This window comes from Cydia splendana, chromosome 8 (genome assembly GCF_910591565.1).
Source record: "Cydia splendana chromosome 8, ilCydSple1.2, whole genome shotgun sequence".
Taxonomy (NCBI): domain Eukaryota; kingdom Metazoa; phylum Arthropoda; class Insecta; order Lepidoptera; family Tortricidae; genus Cydia; species Cydia splendana.
In genome coordinates, this window is record NC_085967.1 from 16620410 (window position 1) to 16643842 (window position 23433).

General features: G+C 35.4%; 1 long non-coding RNA gene across 1 annotated transcript in view; it reads left to right on the plus strand.

The window, feature by feature from the left end:
• Positions 1–21420, plus strand: part of LOC134792922 (uncharacterized) — a 254775-nt gene extending 233355 nt beyond the window's left edge. The window contains exon 3 of the long non-coding RNA XR_010144482.1: positions 21118–21420. This is a non-coding gene — a long non-coding RNA (uncharacterized LOC134792922). The remainder of the gene's footprint in view (positions 1–21117) is intronic.
• The last annotated feature ends 2013 nt before the right edge of the window (positions 21421–23433 follow it).

A 23433-nucleotide genomic window follows, 5' to 3' on the forward strand; every position in this document is an offset into this window, starting at 1 on the left:
CACTATTAATCGAAAAATGTTATTATAAAATAAATGAATATTTGAATGAAAATTAAATGTATGTATAAATTTTATTTCTTAAGTGTATAATTATGTTCTAAATTCTGATGATTAATATTTAATTTACAACTTGTAAATTTTGAAATAATGCATGTTTTATGTTTATAAGTAGTATAGTATTTGTACGCCACTATTGGCAGAGCATGGTGAGACTACGAAACTGTAATGTAAGATCAATCATTGTACCTGTGTTTTCACAAATAAAGAATCTCTCTCTCTCTCTCTCTCTCTATATATATATATATATATATATGTATCATAGGCTGTTCCAGTCAACAATTAAATACATCCTTGCCACTGCAGCAGTTACTTTAGGTACCTAAATTTACGATTTGCGTTAGGTACTTATTTATTTAAGTGTTTACCGCTTGTAGTAGGTATGTGTGTAATAATTATCATCTCATTGGAACCTGATTTGTGACAATTCTATGACATTTCCTGTTTCTGTTTAATGATCAATGGAGTTTATTTTGTCATTAAGCACACAAAGAAGTTTTGTAACGTATATTTTTACGTAATAATTGATTCTGGTACTAGGCTTCAGCGGTCGTGCTTTGATAATAACTTGAGAATTGTACCGTTTCACAATCAAACAAAAGCTACCAAGTCATTCCAATAGTTGTCCAAGAGCCAATGACAAAGGTATCTAGGTAGCAATCGTCGTGACTGTAATTGGAAAAAATTACAAGTTAATAGACACCAACAATCAGTGTGGCACGATACTGGAATTGGGAATGGTAAGATGTTATAAGATGGCGTGTGGAAAAGACATTTAAAAATTTGAATTACTAATTAATTTTGCATAAGTGAAAATGACTTAATTTCAGTTAAAACTGCCTCGGAATGTTATATCGCGAATATTTTCTTCTCGCTATATGGGTGATTCTTAAATTGTGTCCAAAAAGGTTTACTAATGTGTTGCAGAAAGTTTTTTGACATATTTTTGTATTGCATAATGTTACTTGGCAGAAATGTCGTTTGGCAGAATTACCTTTCGCATACCTATATCATTTAGCATACAATCATTTCGCAGAGTTTTAAAATCCAGAACCATGTTTTGGCATACTGTTGATGTTCATAATAGTCTTTTAAACGAATATTGTTTTCGCAGATAAATGTATTGCATAATATTTAGGTGGCATAAAGTTATCAAGTTGAGTCTTCGTCTACGAGGAATGGTGTTAAAGATTTAATAAAACTACCGTTTGTCCTTCCACGGGTCTCAAACAATCTGCATACCAAATTTCATCTACTCGTAAATCACTTTAGCGTGAAGAGGTAACATACAGACGGATAGAGTTATGATGCAATTGCTGTTTGCTAGTGTCTAAAGTGTGTTTATACGGTAAAATAATCAGTAAATATAAAGTCCGTCGGGTAAAAAGATTATGAAATAAATTTCTTGTACTGTAAGTACCTATCTTAATGTTATGTTCTAACCTAATGTATTTTTCTGGCATGTGTTCGTTCTTGTTGAGATCGCAGTTCTAACCTAACCTACTTTGCTCGCAGCCGCTCGTTTTTGTATGAGGTCGTAGTTCTAACCTAACCTAACCTACTTTTCTGGCAGCTGTTCGTTTTTGTAGGGGGTCGCAGTTCTAACCTAACCTACTTTTCTGGCAGTTGTTCGTTTTTGTAGGGGGTCGCAGTTCTAACCTAACCTAACCTACTTTTCTGGCAGCTGTTCGTTTTTGTAGGGGGTCGCAGTTCTAACCTAACCTACTTTTCTGGCAGCTGTTCGTTTTTGTAGTGGGTCGCAGTTCTAACTTAACCTACCCTACTTTTCCGGCAGCCGTTCGTTTTTATAGAAGGCCGCAGTTCCAACCTAATATAACCTTATTTTCTGGAACAGGTTCAATTTAGTTGGGGTCGCGGTTCTTACTTAACCCACTTTTCTGCTAATAGCAGAAAATATCACTATGCCATAATAAGAGTATGCTGCAGGATGATTATGGTACATAAAATTATGCTAAACTAAAGTCGGCGAAAGTAATCTTCTGCTAAATAATATGCTGCAAAATGTATTGTATGCGTAGTAATAGTAATGCCAAGTAATAGTTATGCAAAATTATCATTCGACTAAAAGTGTTTCTGCGATACATGTTATGCGAAGTGTATTTCTGACAAACAATATTATGCCAGAAGAGGGGAATCCGTCCAAAAAAATTTTTATTTCATAAACGTTTTTATTTTTCACATATTATTACATATATCAAAAGTACATACAAAAAGCAATTTTTTGATTCATATGGTCAAGCTTAATACCCTCAGGAAAGGTAAATAAAATGAGTACATTAACACGGTTGTGACAAAGTGTCCCTCAGTCGTGACATTTCGGCATTTTGGTGGCCAACTCGGCTATTTTGATGTATATAGTTATTTTAACATAGCCTAAGTCACTCCTATGACTACGACAAATCTAATGACAGCTCAGACGTTGAAATCCGTCAAACTACAAAGGCCGTAGAGCGTGACAAAGAATTCGATACACATCATACATACATACAAGCGAAAAACATTTTTTTTGCTTTGGCAGTCGGGCAATAATAGCAAATGATCTGTAGCTAATAAAACTGCATTTCTGAAAAGTGCATGTGCCTCTAAATTAATCAAACGAATTAAGAATGACACGACCACGTGTCTATATGTCACGAACGTGGACTCAAAAGTCCGTGGCGGTGACAGATTTTTGAGGCCATGGTCGTGATCATTTGGAACAAGTTCGATATTACATAAACATTTCCTTTGATTTTGCAAATGTTAAATAATTAGCTTAATCTGCAATGTATGAGGTATATCTTACGTTACAAACAATAACGTGAAATTGCAACTTACTTTTAAAACTCTAACACGGCGGTGACGCGTTAAGGTTGACCGTTTTCGCAAATGAACACAAATAAATAATTTTCGACAAAACTTCTCCCTTCAGCCATTTGTAAACCTGACAACAACACAGTGTTGCTGTTCTAAAAAACTTTAATAAGGCTGCCAGTAGTAAAGATAATTTTCTACCGAGTACCGCATGTTTATATTACCACGCGCGGTGGTGACGCGAAAACTAATCACAAAATGTATGTTGTTTAAAATTATATAAAATCGTTATAAATCCATACAATTTTAAACAGTGTTGTAGAACAAGGATTAGTGTTTTATATTTGATATAAATTATTTCAAAAACACTTCATATTTATTCAAAAAAAAATCTAATATCACAAAATCTGGGGAAGTCACACTACACGGTCTGTGACATTTCGCACTTGTAATTATTTTTTATATGTTTCTAATACTCTTAGGACAATACATTTAGGTTGACCTAAAACTAGAGGTAAATTGCTAAGTATAATGATATAGAGTTTACTTATTTTCACAAAAATACATGCTATTCTTACGTGTTACACAAAAAATGCATAAGAATAAGAATTACCCATATTCCTATACGCTTTCCTGAAGGTATGTATTTAAAAAATATACAATTTTGCGTCTCCTTACTTTTTCCATACTCAGCAAAAGAGATATAGGAACTTACTAGAAATATGTAGGTAAATATAAACAAATTACATTCCCGAGGTTTTTCACTCCCTTTTTGTTGAAACCTACAAAACTCAATCATTTACCAACAATGTTAAGAATATTCGGTATCTTGCCAGAATATCTTTTTAAGGGTTAATTGCCTCTTACAGTACCAACCAAAAACCTTTTACTTACCTAATTAGCCAATCTCCTTGAACCGCCTGTGCAGAAGTATATCTGTCAACGGCGTTTATTATAGAAAATAGCAACAATAAATTACAAGATATGGTTTGTCGGCGTTGCTTTTGCTATTGTTCCTTAACATAGCTTTATCAACACCAGTTAAGACAGTAATTTCTAGAGATTCCATTATTAATTTATTTATACATACTCTGTTGTGTTGTGTCATACTCAAACTTGTTAGGTATGTCAAAAACGCTTTAAAAAATTCTATCAAATTTACATTTTGAAGGCTTGTGGAGTTTAAACCCCGACCTTTCATAAGCAATTTTGTAAATACCTATTAAAGCAAAGTTCGACGTCGACTAAAGCTTGTATGAATAACCAATGTTTATCCGGTAAAAAAGTCATCACTTCTGGCTTCTGGCATTTTATCACCTGTCATGACATGCGTCACTTCCGTACTTACATACTTGTTAGAACGTGACAGGCATGATTACAGATGATAAAAATCCGATGATAGCCCTGCTGAAAGATATCACCTCAAAAGCCCTGTAAGTTTAGCAAAGGAAGTGGATGAAAGCTATAAATTAGGTACATAAATAAGATTGAGATGAGGTCACTCATTTCATATTTCCCTTACTGTACCTACTGCACTTTTTGCAGTTTTAACCACGCATAACATAAAGTGCACTTTCTTCGCTTGGTAAGGTTTGCGGCTGGTCAACTTATTTGTAGCATTATTGTATCATTTGGCATTTGTTCCGGCGGTTGCACAATTGCATTGACATATTGCTATAACATAGGTTACTCATTTGTTTCGTGTGCCATGTTTCGTCAAAATACCCATTCCAGCGTAAAGGTCTTTTGACGTACTTACTAGCGGTAGTTCATAAACATAACCCATTGTTTGATCTCTCAATCAGAGTCGAAATCAAACATGCGTATCAGCATACCGCTACATTACGTAACGTTGGTATGTAACAATACCTACAACTTAATATGTTTTTTATGTTTGCCTGTGCTAATTTTTGGTAATACTTAAGTCGGCGAGCGGATCCCAGGCTTCGTTACTGAGCCGTGACAAAATACGGAGACAACGTTAGGAAGATGATGTGAAAAAAGAAACTCTTGATGTAATAAAGCCTAACACTTACAGTAACTTATATATAATTAAATTGAATAGTTGGTTAATGTTGGAAGTAATTTATTCAATAACAAAACTTATACAAACTATTATTAAAATTATGTATAAACTAAATAAATTAAAACTAAAACTAATGAAATAAATAAATAAAACTTACCCACCTACCTTAGGTCCCCCAGATCTGTCCCCTGCGGAAGGGTGCCCATAAGGCTGGCTACATTCCCACGCTGATTAGCTATGCCTATTCTTTGGCCTAGGAATGAGCCAGCCCTAGGGTCACCCGTGGTTTCCAATAGTCTTTTTTTTAGGCCCTTAAAAAGATTGTGAGCGTCACGACACCGACACACGTTGGTTAATGTTGCCTTGTTGTGTTTAATTTTGTATTTAAGTTTTATAACTTTCTACCTTCCTTCTTTCTTCTTTCTTTCTTTCTTCTTTTTTTTTTCTTTTTTTTTTTGATTCGATAATAGACGTGAAATACTCACAGTGAATCTCGAGGGCACATATCCACAGAGATCAAAATTCTTAGAAGCCTTGGTCGTGTATGTCTACGTGACAGCGTGCTAAAAACAGCGTCCGTCTCTTTCAATCACGTGGTGTTTAAAAGTGACACTTATTTTATCACGTGGATAAAGCCATCCATAATGTGCCTGCATGCTTCGATTAAAAAACAAAGATAATAATAATTAAATAACTACCTTTAGTTAAAACCTATGTGAAACACAGCACGGAATTATGCAGACCAACATTTTGTAAAAAAATGTCAATAGATAAAGAGATAATCGTGTACGAATAAAGTGGCACCTGTCGGCCTATTGTGATACTTACTCTTAATTCATACAAAGCGAGCCATGAACGCTTGCGTAATGCGTCGACGCGGCAAAGCACCTACCAAGTGTCGCTCGAGGCCGGAAATCTCGCATTTTCATTACCGCACCATTTCATAGAGTCAAGGATAAAAAATGTCGTCATCGATATTTTTAGACCATAGATAGAGTAGATTTTGATGATAGTGTTAGACCAAGACAACTCTCTCAATTTTAAACGTCAAATTTCTATGAAATTGTGACGTATAAATAACACTTGCACTGCGTGTGCTATCAAAATCGCAGACTTGTCTTGGTCTAACTCTACCAATTAACCAAAAATAATGCAGCATGACCCTTTAAGTACTTAACTACTTATACGAGTAATACCTATTTCGTTCCGTGTAACTAATTATAGGTAGGTATTTAAATCTTTTGTAAAAAAAAAAGGTAATTTGAAACTTTGCAATTAAGGTTTGTTAATTTCACATGAAAATCAAACAAATCAATATCTTCATCATAAAACTTGTAGTAACGTTTCATAGGCTCCGTATCCACGGTACAAACACGTTTATATTGACCAGTTGTGCAACAAAGGCGCCTTAAACAAATCCGTGTTAGGGCACGACTGAAAGGGAAGTTTGCTTTAATTGTATTGTTTTATTCTATTTCAATATCACAATCTCACAAACTAACCGGCCAGTGTGCTGTTTCTTAGTCTATTGTTTGGTTATGTACTTCTTCGTGGCTTGATTGGCCAATAATTGATCTTCAGCCGTCCATAAGACTAACCAGCAGCAAAACGTAGGTCTACAAATAATAAAAACAAAACGAAGTTTTACAAAATAGTAGTAAATAAAGTATCAATCAAATTAAAAGTCTCATAGAGATATTACAGTCTTCTTAGAGTAAAAACTTAATTTGTTTTTACGTGTGTTAAATCACAAAACAGATGAGATAGAGACTTTTTAAACCATATCTATTTTATAACTAAAATAACACATAAACTTAACATAAAAACGAATTAAAAACTAAACTTAAATATAAATATAAACCAAATAAGTAAGTATAAAATAAATTGCCTACTGATTTTTAATATAGTTTATTAAGTGCCGTGGAAATCTTTGGTAAGTCTTGAAATAATGTCGCTTAAGTATTCTATAAAACGAAACGGTTTAATCATAGTCATGCTAAAATATGATACCAAACTAAAATATGTATTTAAAGTTTTCTCAAGGTACCTAGTTAAAAAGTTTTCCGGTGTGATAAAGACGAGGTAAATATTACCTACTTATAAGTAAGGTTTACTCGGGTAATTCCGAATGTCGAAAACTGTCGGATAATTCCGAAAGAGACTTTTATTATGATGGAATTAAGGGTGATTTTCATCTGAATTTCGGAATTATCCGACATTCGGTAATACCCGAATACACCTTACTTATGTATACATAAGCAATATAAATTAAGAAGTAATTAATTAATTAATTTCCATAGAGGAGAAATAAACCTTGATGAATTATTTGTCTTGCATTAATTGAAATTTGAGTGTTATAGCGATACCTGGGTACTTACATCAGTCGTGCAGTGATATTTTTATTATGATACTTAATATCTACATAATATATAATACCTTCTTCTGACTGCATCAAAATGTATACAAAAAATAGTACCCAACTTTCTACGGTAGTGATCTAGAAACCTCACTAGCAAAACGAAGTGCGCAAGAAATACGAATAAGAAAATGAAGTAAATTAACGTGTGTAAGGCATTGATCCTCATTTGGTATTTTCGAAGCGAGGACACGCTGCATTATCATAATTGATCCGTTGGCTGTAATCACTTTCGAAAGTAACGTTATTGATCATAACGCCCACTAGAACGTTTATCGCAATTTTAATAATGTTCCAGAGTTAGGAACCTAACTTCTATAACTCTGTATCTTTAGGTATTTAAATAAAAGTAAACAAAATCTACCCTCAAATGGCTCCTTAAGCCAGTTGAGGGTAAATGAAAACATTACATGATCGAATAATTTAGGTTAAAGTCAGGTTGTTCAGTGACTGTTCCAGGCGGTTTTGTATTTGGTCGGTTAAATGTTATAACTACCCGAAAATTTACAAATTGTTTGTTTACTTTTATTTAAATACCTAAAGATACATACTATAGTTACGTATTCAGATTTTAATTTTGAAAATCTATAAAGCAAGTTCTCCTTTGGCTCAATTTAGCTTTTAATTTACAGTTGCATCCTTTGGGGTCCAATTTGGGCATCTAATCCCGGGAATCAACGCAGGCTCTAATGGTTTTTACGAAAGAGATATCAACCCTTCCAACACAAAGGGGCATCTAGGTCTTATTGATGAAGTTCGGTTTATTCACTATGTTAATATTCCGTCTGCATATGCCCGATCAATACGATTATTTATATGTACTATAAGTATTTTAAAGTCATTCGATAACTGTACGATAACTTTCCATTTCTCTCTCATTACGGCATTGCCAAGCCACTTAATGTTATCTACATTAACCTTGTCGTATGAAGTGCATTTTTTGCAAACTCTACATTAGCGGGCCGGTCATTATCCACATAGCTGTGTTGTCACACTTGTCACTATCTTAGTTGACCAAGGTTTCTAGACTACGCCCTGTCTTTGTGCCGAAATAAAAGGCGTAAGTTTGCTTGACATGTAGACTTTTACGCCCATTTTTCTTGAAACATTGAGATTATTACAACTATTAGAGTTTTGGTTAATGAGCCAGCAATAAAATGTTTATTACACAAGTAGGTCTCTGTTTTATGTTTATGATTTAAATAGTCGTGACCAATACTGAATAAGAAATTTTTTACTGCTTTGGTGCAGCTTCTCAATGAAAGTGCAATAGAAGATAAAATACGTTGCACTGAATTGAGGAACTAATTTCAAATAAATAAGCCCATTGAAAAAAATACATATAATTATCGATTTACATGTAGGTAAGTGTCAAATCAAATATTTTCAATTGTAAATTGTCAAATAACAACTTAACTGGAAAACATTTCCGACATAACCAGTGATCTAATAGCCAAACCCCGTTATCAATGTTGCAATTCATTGAAAATCAGGGTTGTCAATGTCAAAAGTAGGTACCCTTTTACTGTAGGGTACACTAAGTAATAGGTCTATGAATTCCATGATAAAATTTATAGCGGAATTATGATTTAATGTTAGCCAAGGCAAAGTTATGTACTAAAGGCGAATTAAGGGTACTTATTTTTGCCAACCCTTATATTAATAAACTGCAATATTGATAACGGTGTTTGTAATAGCCCGCGAGCCAGAACCAGATTTTCATAGCCATTATCATCCCGAGCGATAACTCGTAAAGTGATTGATATTAAGGAACCCCTGCTGCCGCTCCGTTGACAGGTTGAGGAACGGGTTCCCGTTCCTCAACTTGTCACCCAAAGACGTAAAAAAATTCTCGCATCCCGATTGAAACTTTCTCAGATGACGATTACTGTGAAACAATATATACCTATAGTCAGTTGGCTGTATCGAGGTGAGAAGACCGTCAGCTGATGCCCTGAAGACCCTAACGCTGAAGGCCCGGCGGGAGCAATCTATCACAAATTTGGTGGTTTGGTGGGTAGAGGCCTTACCCTATTTGATACATATTTGTATTATTTTAAACTTGTTAAATTAATTGAAATAGGAGTTTTTATAGTTTCTTTGTGATTACGCTTGATCTGAACCTAAAAATATTACGTATGTAATTAGCTGCCGTATCTTAATTCACCAACGCAGCGGCATCTGAAATTCACGAAGGTATCCCTTTACTACTTTACGTGTTATAGTGTAGTAAATAAAGGTAGTGGACCCCGCAGTAATTCCTCAGCCAGAAAAAACTTTACAGTATGATAAAGTATCAATAAATAAAAAGTATTGTATAAATTTCCAAAGAATAATAATAATAGAATTAAAGTAAATACCTAAAGTCTTAAATCGTTAATATCTTTTTACGGAAAAATGCTCCGTTCAAACTTTCTTCACCAGACATATTCATGTAACGTATTGCAACAATATATGAAATATCCAAAAAATATCCCAGCAGAAATACCAGTATTAATAAAATTAAATTTTTTGGCGTGTCTTGGACCGGAAAATTGCTCAGTCTAATTTTTTCACTGGAATGCCATTTTATTGCCGTTTTATACCTACAAAATGAAAATCTAAAAATTTTCCACTCTCAGTTTCTAATAGTTCTACAATGCATACATTTCGATACGCATTTTTTTTGGATTTTTGTACCCACTGCGCCAAATTATATTCTAAGATCATATAAGAAGAAAAAAATGACAGAGCAATTTTCCGATGAAAATGAGCGTCAAAAAAATGAAGTATCATAAAAAAATATTCTCATGTTTGACAAAACTTATAGATTTTTTTCTAGTATCACATACTGATACAAATAACTTATTTTGTAAAATAATTTTGGACTGAGGAATTACTCGGTTCAATATATAATCAGATTTGTGTTTTTACCCAACTTAGGAGTGTTTTTTTTTTGGATATTTATAATGTTAGTCTCGTCTCATACTATACAATAACCAAGCTAAATTTCATCGACTGAGAAATTAATGCATGGGTCTCCATACATCAACTTGCTTCATTTACTACACTATTACCTGGGATGCGATGACCGACGGAATTTGTGCCCGGCCCGCGGACTATAAGTTTCTATGAAGAAGTTTGTGGGTTTTCATACAACTTCCCGGACTTTGTCCGCGAGCTGTAGCTTTTTTTTCTTTACTAATCAGTCAACAACATGGACAAAAACGAGTTATTTTATATATTCATAAAATTGTAGAGAAAACGTAGTTTAATTTTATCTGGAAATGTGTTATTAAATCTATGTAATGTAATAGGCACTAAATAATAAATATAAAACACTTAAGTTTAATACTCGTTTAAAAGCCAGTTACTTCGTACTTTAATAGGTGTTATCATATAATACCAGATTCTATCATCGTAAAAACTAACTCAAGCATATGTAAACCTCAGTGAAACATGCGTGATGAAACTGATGATAAATTCCTAGGTGGAAGTCATAAAACGAATGTGTAGCAATGAAATAACTTTGAAACTAGACGAGATTAATTGCAAGGTATTATAAAAATGTTAAATCATTTGCGATTATCTTGTTAACAAGATTTTAAGATTATACTAGACATTTCTAAAGTAATTAAGAGCCGTGCAGTCATCAGTAAAATATTGGCATTAACTTACCTATGATTTCTATGAACTTTACAATAGATGTATTCATAATTCATAGATATTAGGTCCCGAGTGGGAACCACGGAATACCATAGATGGTCCTGGCCGGGGCGCAGACAGGCCGAAAAGGAGATGGGACGGGATGACTTGACGCATTTTATCCGGATTGGCGGGAAACTACAAACGGCAGGGTTGAGTCGAGGGAACGAGGGGAGGCCTTTGCCCAGCAGTGGGACACTAGATTAGGCTAACAAAAAGAATAGATATATCCTTTATTCATTATGATGCTTAGGTACTATTTATTTTCTAGTTCCATTTTATTTAAGTTTTATATTTATGATTCCATTTTATTTAGAATTGTAACTAGATAATTGCAGTGATCATAAATGACCTAATCTCGCTTTGCATTGCGTCATTGTTTCCGCCGCTATATCTGCCAATTTCCGCGATAAAATAAAATGAGTGATGTTCGCCGCCGCATTACAGTCGCGATTATGACGTTCATTCCATCGCTCATTTTATCAAGGAAATTGACAGATACGACGGTGGCAACATTGACGTCGCAACAGTAATGCAACTGCATTTGACATCCGAACGTCACCTTAAAGGTGACAGTCCATTTCCAACGACAGCAGCACTACCATGAACGTATTGCGGTCGACGTCAGTGTTTCGTGCATGGCCCTTGGGTAAGAATTAAGTATGTTATCATCAGAATCTAATTCCGAAGTTGTTGTTATTTGATTAAATTGAGGAATACACTTGAAAATCAGTCAATTATGTAATTATGAATTACGACTTAATTATATGTAGGTATAATTAACTCATTGCCGGCTACTGCTGCGGCATACAGCAGGGAGTATTTTTGTATACATACAAGAATCATTAAAATATAAATATCAATTACTATTTTTCAATTCCTGTCCGTTACACGCTTAAACTTAAACTAGTCCGCCTTTTTTAGGTCAAAATAAAATATTTAAGCCAAATGAGATAGCTCCGTGTTCGTTCAACTACTATACTTACCTTAATACACCTGGGTCCCTGGGAAAAGACCAGGGTCCCACGGACAAAGAAGTCGAAGCACTGTCAACTAAACGCCCTTCAAACACAATGCACCTAGATCGTAAGTAGTTCCTATAGTTCGTGTTTTTGTCATTAGAATAAGTTTTTGGCAAAAATTTCATTTTTGGTACAAGCTTTTATCGCCGACTGTTCTTTTTTTTCCACAGGCAACTAATACTCATCGAGACAATTCTAAAAACCCCAAACACAATTAGGTTTCGTTGTTTTATCACAGAGTTCCTATGGCCACCTCCGGTCTCCATCATCAGATCAGCTCGATGACACCATAATATTGCATTGTCACCCGACTTACGTATTTAAATTACGTAGTAAAATTTCAGCTCAATCGGAAACCGGGAAGTGGATCAAATTTAACTTGCAAGATTTGATTACAGACAGACAGACAACGGTCAAGTGAAACTAAATGAAAGCTTGTAAAAAAGGTAAACAATCTTGACGTGTCTTTTTATTGAAAAACACTTTTGAAAAATAAGTCACGGCAAATATGTAACAATTATGAATCATATACGATTATTTACATTCTTTTGCTTTCATACTGATTTTTAAAAAGCGTTTTTCAATTAAACGACACGTTAAGATCGCGTAGTCTTTTTCTAATGCTAAAAAACGAACTACCGTAAAACGGGGTGAGTAGGTTTCGCGGGGAGAGGTGGGTTATGAATGGGGAGAGAAGGTTTGAGAGGGGGGTGAGAAGGGATTTTAAGACTACTGCTACAAAAATAATGTATTCCAATTTTAAATGGAGCTATAGTAATACGCATAATAAAAAAAAATCGATCAAACAATCTTCCAAAATCACCTTTGTATGAAAACCCCTCTGACCCCAAATACGAGGCACTACGGGGTGAGGTGGGTTTTCCTGTTTATCGTCAAAGTTATGAAATGGAACTACCCAAAATAAAATAAAAACTAAAATACAAACGTCCGGAACACTTATTATATACACCATTCAGTTTTCATATGTAAAAATAAAATGTTATCGAGGTTTGAATTTCAGCTTTGACCCTACTCACCCCATTTTACGGTACTTATATGAATATTTCAATTTATACCCCTCCTAATAAAGTCATAAGCGCTGTGGCAGTAACCTAGCAATAATAGGCCGAGATTTCATTATTGACATAGTTTTAATAAATTGCTTACTGACAAAAGCCTCAATTACTATTAGTACGTAAAATCTTAAAACATGTGACTCATTTCCTGCACCGATAAATCTCGTTACGTATTTAAAATGTCTTAAATGCAATAATACAGACTGCAGACGCACTAATCCATTTTCACGTATAACAAAACTCTGCATTGACAGGTTTGAAATTGCTATCTTGAGTAATGAAACAAGACAAATAACTGAAATTACTAGCCGGTGAGTCTACTTAACACTAAATGATAAATTACACGGCTGCCATCATTCCTAGTAGAATGAAAACTTGAATTTGTTTGAGCGGTTCCTAGCCGCTAGTCAAATATTGCTTTAGTCGACAGCAACCATGATTAATCAATTTTATTTTATCTCTGGTGTCTAGAAATGAGAACAAGTTTGGTCAGTTATATTAAGTATTCCCTGTGTGAATATCATTCATTCCTTACTAATTACTATGGTATTCTTTATTGAAAATATGAATAAGCAAATATATGGATTCACCTTTCGCGGTGAATAATTTAAATAAAACATAAGTAAGTAATTACGTCGGAAAGTATGGTTGTATTTTTGTACGTATTTTTTTTTCGACTATAGCCTAAACCCTCTTGTGCTTGAGAGGAGGCCTGTGCCCAGCAGTGGGAGTAGTGGGACGTATATAGGCTAAATTATAATATAATAATAATAATAAAATTCTCTGCCTCTGGCTTGCCTTAGCCGGCCGGCCAGAGTGGAATCGTTAGAGCTATAAGCTCCAGGGGTGGAAGTGAAATATGCATAAGACGCGAGTTGGCACAGTGGCTGTTAACAGCCACTGGGTAGAAAGCGGCGCACACCTCTCGACACCCCTGAGCCGCTCACACCGGTGTTGCCCTTGAGCCATCCTAGATGTCGCTTTTTGTGGGGGCCCATCTTGTGAGGGCGAGTCACCGTCTGCCGGAAATAAAATTGCATACCGTTTTATTAGGCAGGCGTCCGGTTTTTTACCCCATAGCTCAGTTTCACCGCTCCATCGCTTTCACCCAATAACCTAGTTCATTTTAGATTCCATCAACTCTCAATAGTCCTTACACCCCGGCGGGTGCTGCCTCTGCGTGCGTCCCATGACACGGGCAAGGGCAGCCTCCGCTCGGTGTACCCCTTACATTTCATTAAAGTGTCAAAAGGGCCTCTACGTGTTGGCTTCGGCTCCGCGCACGCCTCCCAAAGGTCCGGAACACCATTGTTCCGTGATGGGAAAGACATAAAATTGTATGGATAAATAAATGTATAAATTATAATAACGTCCAATATAAACAAACAGGACAATTGGTATACCAATGATAATGGCACCATTCATGAGATATATAAGAGAACATTTGGGGTATTTTTGATTTATCACTGATAAATTGATTTATGTAAAATTTAGACCGCTTTGTGCGTTAACAGTTGAATATTCTATTAATCTTTCAGGTTTTCAACGTGTTCAATGAAATAAAATGCAATTAGTTTCCACATAATTAACGAATTAAAACTACGTAATGATCTTTTTCTCTAGTTATGAACATTGGCAAGTTAGTAGCAACATACTTCCAAAAGTAAATTTGGGAATAGTGAGTTGATACCTGAAAATTTCCCAATGTTACCGAGAAGTTACAGTTATCATGAATAATGGATATTTTTAATTTATTCTACAGTTGAGACTGTTCAGAGCTTGTGTTATGAACGTAATAACATGCTAAGTATTACTGTATATATATTTTATGTCAAATTAAATATAAAAAAAGTATTAATTCTAAGAAGATTAGAAAAAAATAGTGAATTTTACCAAACACTACCAATTGCCAGCGGAACAGCAGATATTTGTAGCTAATAAAATTTAGGCCCCATAAATTAAGATAGCTTTAGTTTAGTTTTTATTTGTATACTATATTTAATAAATTGTATTGACATCTTGATTGACACCTCATTTATACAGTCTGTGGCCTGTAATACGAGCAAAAAATTTAACTGTAGGCTGTACTCCTCATACTGACCAACATTTGTTCAGCAACTTTTAAAAATAACTTGTGGTTTGATTTTTAATACACTTTAAAGTTTATTCTAAGACGCAATGTATTGCGAATTTTGTTATGTTTAAGGCGTGACAAGCAACGTCTATCACAATGATATGGCGTGGCGATGGCGTCCATTGAAGATAATATTTATTTTGTATGAAAAATAGGGACTCTAAATACTTCATAATTTTTAAAAGTTGTTGAACAAAAGTGTCATCGTTTGAGGAGTACAATCTATGTTTTAATTATTTGCTCGTGTTGCAGGCCCCACCCGGTATATGAAGTTATTGCCAAATTAGAAACACTTTACTGATTTTAAATACATTTAACTTTTGGCAGTTAGAACCATTTATGTAACAAATGAAACTAAATCAAGATGACAATGTAGGTATTGTAGGTATCCGAAAAGTTATTTTAATCTGCTTGTACCATCAATAAAATCTTGGTATTGGGAAGCCTGTGAGGTATTACGGCAATCACATTACTGTTCAATAGCTATTTAAATAATCAATAAAATGGGGAGTCTGCAAAATGACGCAAACCGAAACCCACCGTCCAGCCATCGAGATGTTATCGTCCTCATTATTGCAGCTACGCGTTACCCAACTTAATTAGTTCACGCAGAGACTACTAAATACAAAAGACTGTTAATTTCTGTATTAAGTCGTGTATTTCATTATTGTTGTAGCACCGTAGTGTAGTGATACTCCTGTATGGTACAGTCTATATCATTCATGTGTCTCTAGTTCATGCAATGCGTCTGCATTCTCAGCCAATGGGTCTGTCGTTTTATTTATTGATCCTAGGATTGCTATTTTATAATGGGCCTATGATTATTCGAATAGATAATGCGTAATGTGAGCATGAAGTACGCTTTTTGAGTGACTCAATGTGCTATGTTATGATATGTGAATACATTTTGTAAAAGATGATTGATTATGTTGTTTAAAGTTTGGAATAAAGTTTATAGTTTTGGCACAGCCCAAAACTATACGTGAGGGTGGTTTTAAATCACACCCAAACATTATACTCATGTACTTATTCTAGTTATCCTTAACTTTCGGGAACATATGAAATAAAATTAGCTGGATCTTTCAAGAGGACGTCTACGGTTGTAAATAGTCAGTAAGAATTTGTCCTCCTTAAATAGTATTCAAAAATGTTCCTAATTTTTTGAACAGCTTCGTTTAACTAGTCCATTCGCATTAGAATTCTGATTACGTCAATTTTTGGGAATTTTAAGTCATATTGCTGAACAGTGGCGTTTACTAGAAAGTTATATCGAATAAATAAATTATTTAAACACAACGAATGTGATGTATTATTATAGGTACTCTGAATGATCCTGGGATAGCACCACACTTCGAGGCGATCGAGCCGTCGAGGCAATGTTCTTACCGTTTGGCTAATAGATTGAAGAATTTGCGTTTCAAAAGCTTGTAATTTCGAATGTCGTTAAAGTCTCAATAGTAAATCAATGCTCTTGTTGGCATAGACTTGCAACACTGATTACTGATTTTACGTGCACACCGGGCTCAGATCGTGCGTAGCGCGGCGCGTGCGCACCGCTATTAGCAGATTCGTCAAGATTAGCATCAAATACGAGGCCCATGTTGCTTATTGTTTAAGAAATTTGGCAGAACTGACCTACGGCGGTAGCATAGTCGCATTTTTATCGTTTGTCACCATGCCTGTCACGTTTTAACAAGTATGTAAGTGCGAAAGGGGCCGGCATAGTGACAGGCGATAAAAATGGAACCATGCTGCGCCCGCTCCTCTTTAACATATACTAAGTGAGCGAAACATCGATGCATTTTACGACCAACGAAAATCAGTTTAATTTTACAGTTCGTTGAATAATACTACCCACGAAAGGACGAGAAATAGTCCTGTTATAGAGATATATAAAATATTTAATTACACAAACGGGTCTACCGCGATTTTACCTTTACTTTTACCTTTAATTCCGACGTTTCAGCTGAGTTGCACCAGCTGTGGTCACGGAAAGACCACAGCTGCAGCTGTGGTGCTGCAGCGGGTGTATCGCGGTAGACCCGTTTGTGTAATTAAATATGTGTACAAAACGCGAGAGTTTAAAGTGTTAGATATATAAAATGTTATAGGGCCTTAAAGAAACCGACCTAGTCCCACAGTAAGCTTGTGTTGTAGGTACTAGACGACGATATTTATATTTATAGATGTATATAAATACTTAAGTATATGTAAAGAAAACATCCGTAACTCAGACATCCATAATATTTGTGATAAACTAATATAAACTCAGAAATAAATGCCGTTACTAGCGGCGCGTTTCGGGAAATGAATTAGAGATTCACTAGATACGAAATAGTGAAGATAATATATCTTTACTATTCCACATGCTGTAGGAATCAAACACACGGAAACTCCTGGTTCTTAGGCAGGGTCTCTACCAACTAGGCTAGGAGGCCGTTAAGTAAATGTATATGTTATGTAAAACGTCAAAACAAGTATTATGCAAATGATAGAATAAGCTACATGATTAGGTCCTAATACATAAAATATATTCATAGGTATACAGTACAGTCTACGCCTCAAGACTCCTGTCAATTAAATAATGCAAAACAATTTATCGGAACATAGTGGCGTAATTTAATTGCAAAATGTGGACCAATTTTACATCTCGCATCACGTAATATTAGGATTATTCAACCAAATAGTCATCGCAGGTATTCTAATGATCATCGCGAATTGATAGACTCACTAAAATGATTTATGAATAGCACTATTAAAACTAGTTCGCAATGTTTGCTTTTGCATCGTTAGAGAAATAGATTGCGCCGCAAGTTGTCGCTTCGACCAAAATGTTGTTTATAAAACTGGCCTAATGCGTGTGGCGATGTCACAATAGAGGGTTCCGTACATTAGTTAGTATGATACAAAAAGCGCACCGTTAATATAAAGGCTGGTAGTTTTGCGACGATTACTTCAGTAGGCCAAATTTAGCGAAATATTTAATTTGCTTCCAAATTATTAATCATGCTATGTTTTGTTGGTATTTTTAAATCTTTGGATTGTAGATTTGGTTTAAAATACCATGTTCCGAGGAATTAATTTTGAAACGATTGACTAATTTTATAGTTTCTAGGAGTAGATAACTCCTGTACCTAATATTCCGAGTTCCAGAATATCTATTGCAAATATATTATTATAACAGAAAACGTTCAGCAACCAATTCCTTCTAGTTTAATGATCGATGAACAATGTTTCCCCGCGATTCAAAGTAAGTAGTTTACCGGTATTAAAAAAACAAAACAAATTAAATAATTTAGGCCTCTCGTTGTTATAAAAAATATAATGAGATAATAACTAAGATTACGGGTTGAATTTATAACTAAGCTACAAAACTAGTTATAGCTATGTAATAGCAACACTGAAAGTATAAGGACCTACTGCCGTATTCGAACTTCAATATATTCACAAGAGACGACACGTACTAGATCCATTCTAGATACGTTATAGTTTAGATATCAACTAGTTCTCTTTTGCAGCGCAATTCGGGCAACCAATGTCACTTTTACGTTAGATAGAGTAAGATATCTATTAGATGTGAATTGGATCTCTGTCATATCCTGTGGAAATCGTTCAAGAGTCTCTCCAGAATCGCGCAAATGTGTCAAATTTGACAGGTTAGATCTTAAACATATCGTTATCGTATCTTGGTGATGTCTAAAATATATCTAATAGATGTCTATTTCAAAATCCGAATCGGGCCCATAGACGCATATTCCACTTGTATTTAAGGTCAAGCCGATATGATTAGATCTTTCTGAAAATGGTCTAATGAGCGATAGTCATTTGAATTGTAATTTTATGTCTTTGGACGAAGAAATAAATCGTCAGGTGACAATCACAACTCACTAATTACTACCACAAGTTTAAATAGAACCATAGTGTAGTACTAGTAATAAAACAAGGTTGACTTTTGTTTATTTTTTTTTTTGCTATTAGTGACTTTTGGCCGTTAAATCTTGTCTGACGAAATTTAAAACACATATTTTTTCCGATATCTTATCGTTATCGTCGTTTTTAAATTTTGTTGTCTGATCGATATTTATTTTACAGTTAATAACATAAGGATTTTAAACTTATTACCTTATTACATCAACAACAGAAATGAAAAGGAGGTAAATTGAAAAATAAGAAATGTCCCTAAAAATACCTCTGAAAATTGATTTGATATGGGGTTCCGTAGTCTAGCAGGCCTAATATTCGGATTTCGAGATAATCACAAGATCTTGAGACGATTTAGAGATCAACTACATCTACATTAGATATCGACTAGATGTGACTTGGATATCTAAGTCATAACTTGTCGAAATCGTTCAAGAGAACCTCCAGAATCGCGGAAACGTCAAATTTGACATATCTATCTTACAAATATCTTTAAATTATCCGTATCGTAACTTGTTGAAGTCTAGTAGAAATCTAATTCATTTTCCGAATCGAGCCGTAGGTTTAAAATATTTACTCGATGGGCTCCTTGTGGCCACCGTCCATAACAACCATATTTTTGTTTACCTACTAAATAATTAATCTTAATAGCGTATAATTAAGTTTTAAAAATTAAGTACCTTCGACGTTTCGACGACGGCATTATCCCCGTGGTATCGGAGAAGACTGGCTAAAGTTGACACCAACATCTTTGGTTGTGTGCATGGTATAATAATATGCTCCGCCTGGTACTCTCTTCCCGTCTTTTCGTGGTCACGTCACTGACACAAGCCTACGTCATCATGCGACAGCGCTATATGATAATATGCGATAGCGCTATATAAAGTGGCAATGTTATTGTGACGTAGGCCTGTGTCACTCTGGGAAGAGAAGACCATGTTTTAGTAGACTATGAGACTGGCTAAAGTAGACACCAACATCTTTGGTTGTGCGAGTTTTTCGAAGTACCCGCACTTGGTCTTGTTTAAGTATCAACTGAAACGGCCAAACAAGACCAACCATGTCAAGGTTCACCTTATGTTACATCAAGCAAATTAAACCAAAAGGCCAATTCGATCGTCGGAACGATATCTGAATGATGTCGTTGGGTTTGCTTGAACTTGACCAGCGCGAGCGAGACGCACCGCACGGGCGAATTAGAGCAAATTTCGATATCGTTTTGATGCCAAGTGTACGTTTGAATTGGCCTCCAAAGTATTTGTACTTACTAAATACAATGACTACAAATCGATAACTATCTACTTAGTATTGTGTATTAGCATTGATTAATGTTTTTTTTTCTGAATCAGTTTAAGTAAGTATAATCGTAAGCTAAATTAAACCACAAATATTCACACACAATTTTTTTATTATATATATTAGAAACAAAATTATCTACCGTTCATAAAAAAGACATCATCTTATGTAGTATGTGGACCGCTTCTGGAATATTTATTATATCCACCATAATAGTTATTACCTGCTTACAGTTTTTATATAATTTGGCATTTATCAGATTATACGTAGGTAGGTGCAAACATCTAACGGTTTACTTAATTGCTATATCTACTTATTGGGGGCAAGGTGTGCGAGCCACATCAGTGTAAGTGCGGGGCAATGGTGGAGGCGGATGGTCACCACGGGCTAAGCTGCTTGCGGTGTGTGGGTAGGATACCTAGGCACTGTGCCATTAATGAATTAATAAGGCGAGCTTTGGTGTCGGCGAACGTCCCATGTATCATGGAGCCCCAGGGCCTAAGTCGTTTGGACGGCAAGAGACCGGATGGTCTTACACTTGTTCCTTGGGCGAAGGGCCGCGGCTTGCTTTGGGATGCCACGTGTGTGAGTACTTTTGCACCCACTCATCTCACGCGCACGGTAAACAAGGCAGGTGCAGCGGCTGAAACTGCTGCTAGGTTGAAGCACAGCAAGTACGCGAACCTTGAACAGGTGTACGATTTTGTCCCGGTTGCCGTCGAGACGGCGGGGCCTTGGTGTGCCGAGGCCAAAGCCTTTATTAAGGATATAGGGCGACGCTTAAGGGATAGGGGCTGCGACCCTCGGTCTGGTTCTTTCCTTATCCAACAAATATCACTGGCCATTCAGCGGGGTAATGCCGCCAGTATTTTTGGCACATTTGATCCGGGAGACAATCAGAGTGGGGGGCAATATTTTATTTGTTAAGTTCGTTTTACTCATTCTTAGGTTTATTTTAGTTTATAATTTGTATGTTTAATCTATTGTAATCTAAATGTTTTTAATAATCTACTTATTATATTTAAGCCATAAATCATTTTTATAAGCAGAAAGAATAATCTCGTAAGATTTATATCATAAAACTCGTGACTGTAGTAAATGAGGTTTTTTGTTACGAAACTATGACAAAATAGATATTGTTTGATCCGTATTTCTAGTTTTTGTCTCTCTACTGGTATGGTGACAACAAATGTTCGATTGATTGGGAAATATATGTTATTTTATAGGATTATAATTATTTAAACAGTTGGTATTCTAATTATTTATATCTTCGATAGAGAGTGAAGTAGGAGAACTATATTGTCAGTCCAGTTTTTTTAGAGGCGAAGAAAATATCATGACAACGTAACCAAATCGCCGAAATTATGACGTGCAGAATATTTCATTTTCATCGTAAATGTGGAATCGCACGTAGGTTTAGCGGGAGTTATAGAAAAAGCGTTTTTCCTAGGGAGTTATGAAGTTTCTAGTGCCATAATTAGCAGTTTTTTGTCTTTATACTTAATTTTTGTATCGCAAGTGTGATGAAAAACATTGTGTGTAACTCGGGGCGTAATAATATTGCAAACTCGAGTCCATAAATCGCTCCGGCACGCCGTCGCGATTTAACTTACTCTCGTTCGTTATATTCAACTTACGTCCCATGTTGCACAATGTACTATAATGACACCGCTGTTCTTTCAACAATAATTTGACAAGGTGCTCATTTAAATTACTTAATGTGGTTTACGTTAGGTAACGGCATGTGGGTGTCCCGCTTTTATAGATTATTGGTAATTGTCTTAGTCACGAGTATTTAATTAGTTCTTCTACATTGCAAATGCTCCCCGGATAGAATGAGGAATTTTTTAAAACACTAAACAAACCTCTTGCGGCTACGTACTGTCCAAAATAGGGAGAACTATTGATATCTCTTTTTTAAAGAAATCAACATTAAATTAGTTTGTAGAAATGATAATAAAATAAATACCTACTAAAGGATAACTCACGCTAGACCGTGCCGGGGCCGAGCCGGAGCTTCCGACGCTTCGTAATCTTCGTATCACCATGATCACCGATCTGCCGTCAAAAAGAAAATGACTTGTTGGACGCCTTGGCTCAGGCTCGACCCGGTCTAGCGTGAGTCATCCTTTAAGTTTGCAATATAACACTTTAAACTCTCGCGTTTTGTACACATATTTAATTACACAAACCGGTCTACCGCGATATAATTTCATTGTTTTTACCTTTAATTCCGACGTTTCAGCTGAGTTGCACCAGCTGTGGTCACGGAAAGACTGACGTCCCACCAAATGTCAACGGAGATATTAATAAAACAACACTAAACTACCCGAAATTAGTTTATAAAAATGACCGGGGTAGACAAAGAAATTTATTTATTATTTATTTATTGTCCACGGCACGGCATTTTTATAAACTAAGTACTTTACCTATAGATGACAGGAAAACCTATTAGAAATGTGCAGTCAAGCGTGAGTCGGACTTATACGGAACCCTTGGAACGCGAGTCCGACTCGCACTTGACCGGTTTTCTTCATCTTTTTATTAGTTTCCTAAATAATAGTGGATATATTATACTGTAACTGTGGTACGAAATAATATAATATCATTCGTAAGCTTTGAATTTTAAATTAGGTACGTACCATAAATATTTCTTCGAGTAGCTCATGTTTTTACTGAATAAGTACCTATGCCTATTTCCGATTGAACGAATTTATGAATATGATAACATTGATAACGAGTTTTAAATTTGTCACGGCCATCGACTTACTTTTACCGAATAAACCAACATTAAAGGTATCGTACATAGCTTCGTGACTGACATATGCGTATTCGGCCACTCTTGCAAAACAGTGTCAATTATTTTGAAGCAAAGAAGGGTTTGGAAAGGTGCGTTTTATAAAAGTGCTCCCTTACATAATTATAGGTGTACTTGGTTGGAAGCAAACCCCGGCTCGTACCAATTCTACCAATGAGTTTTCGGTCGT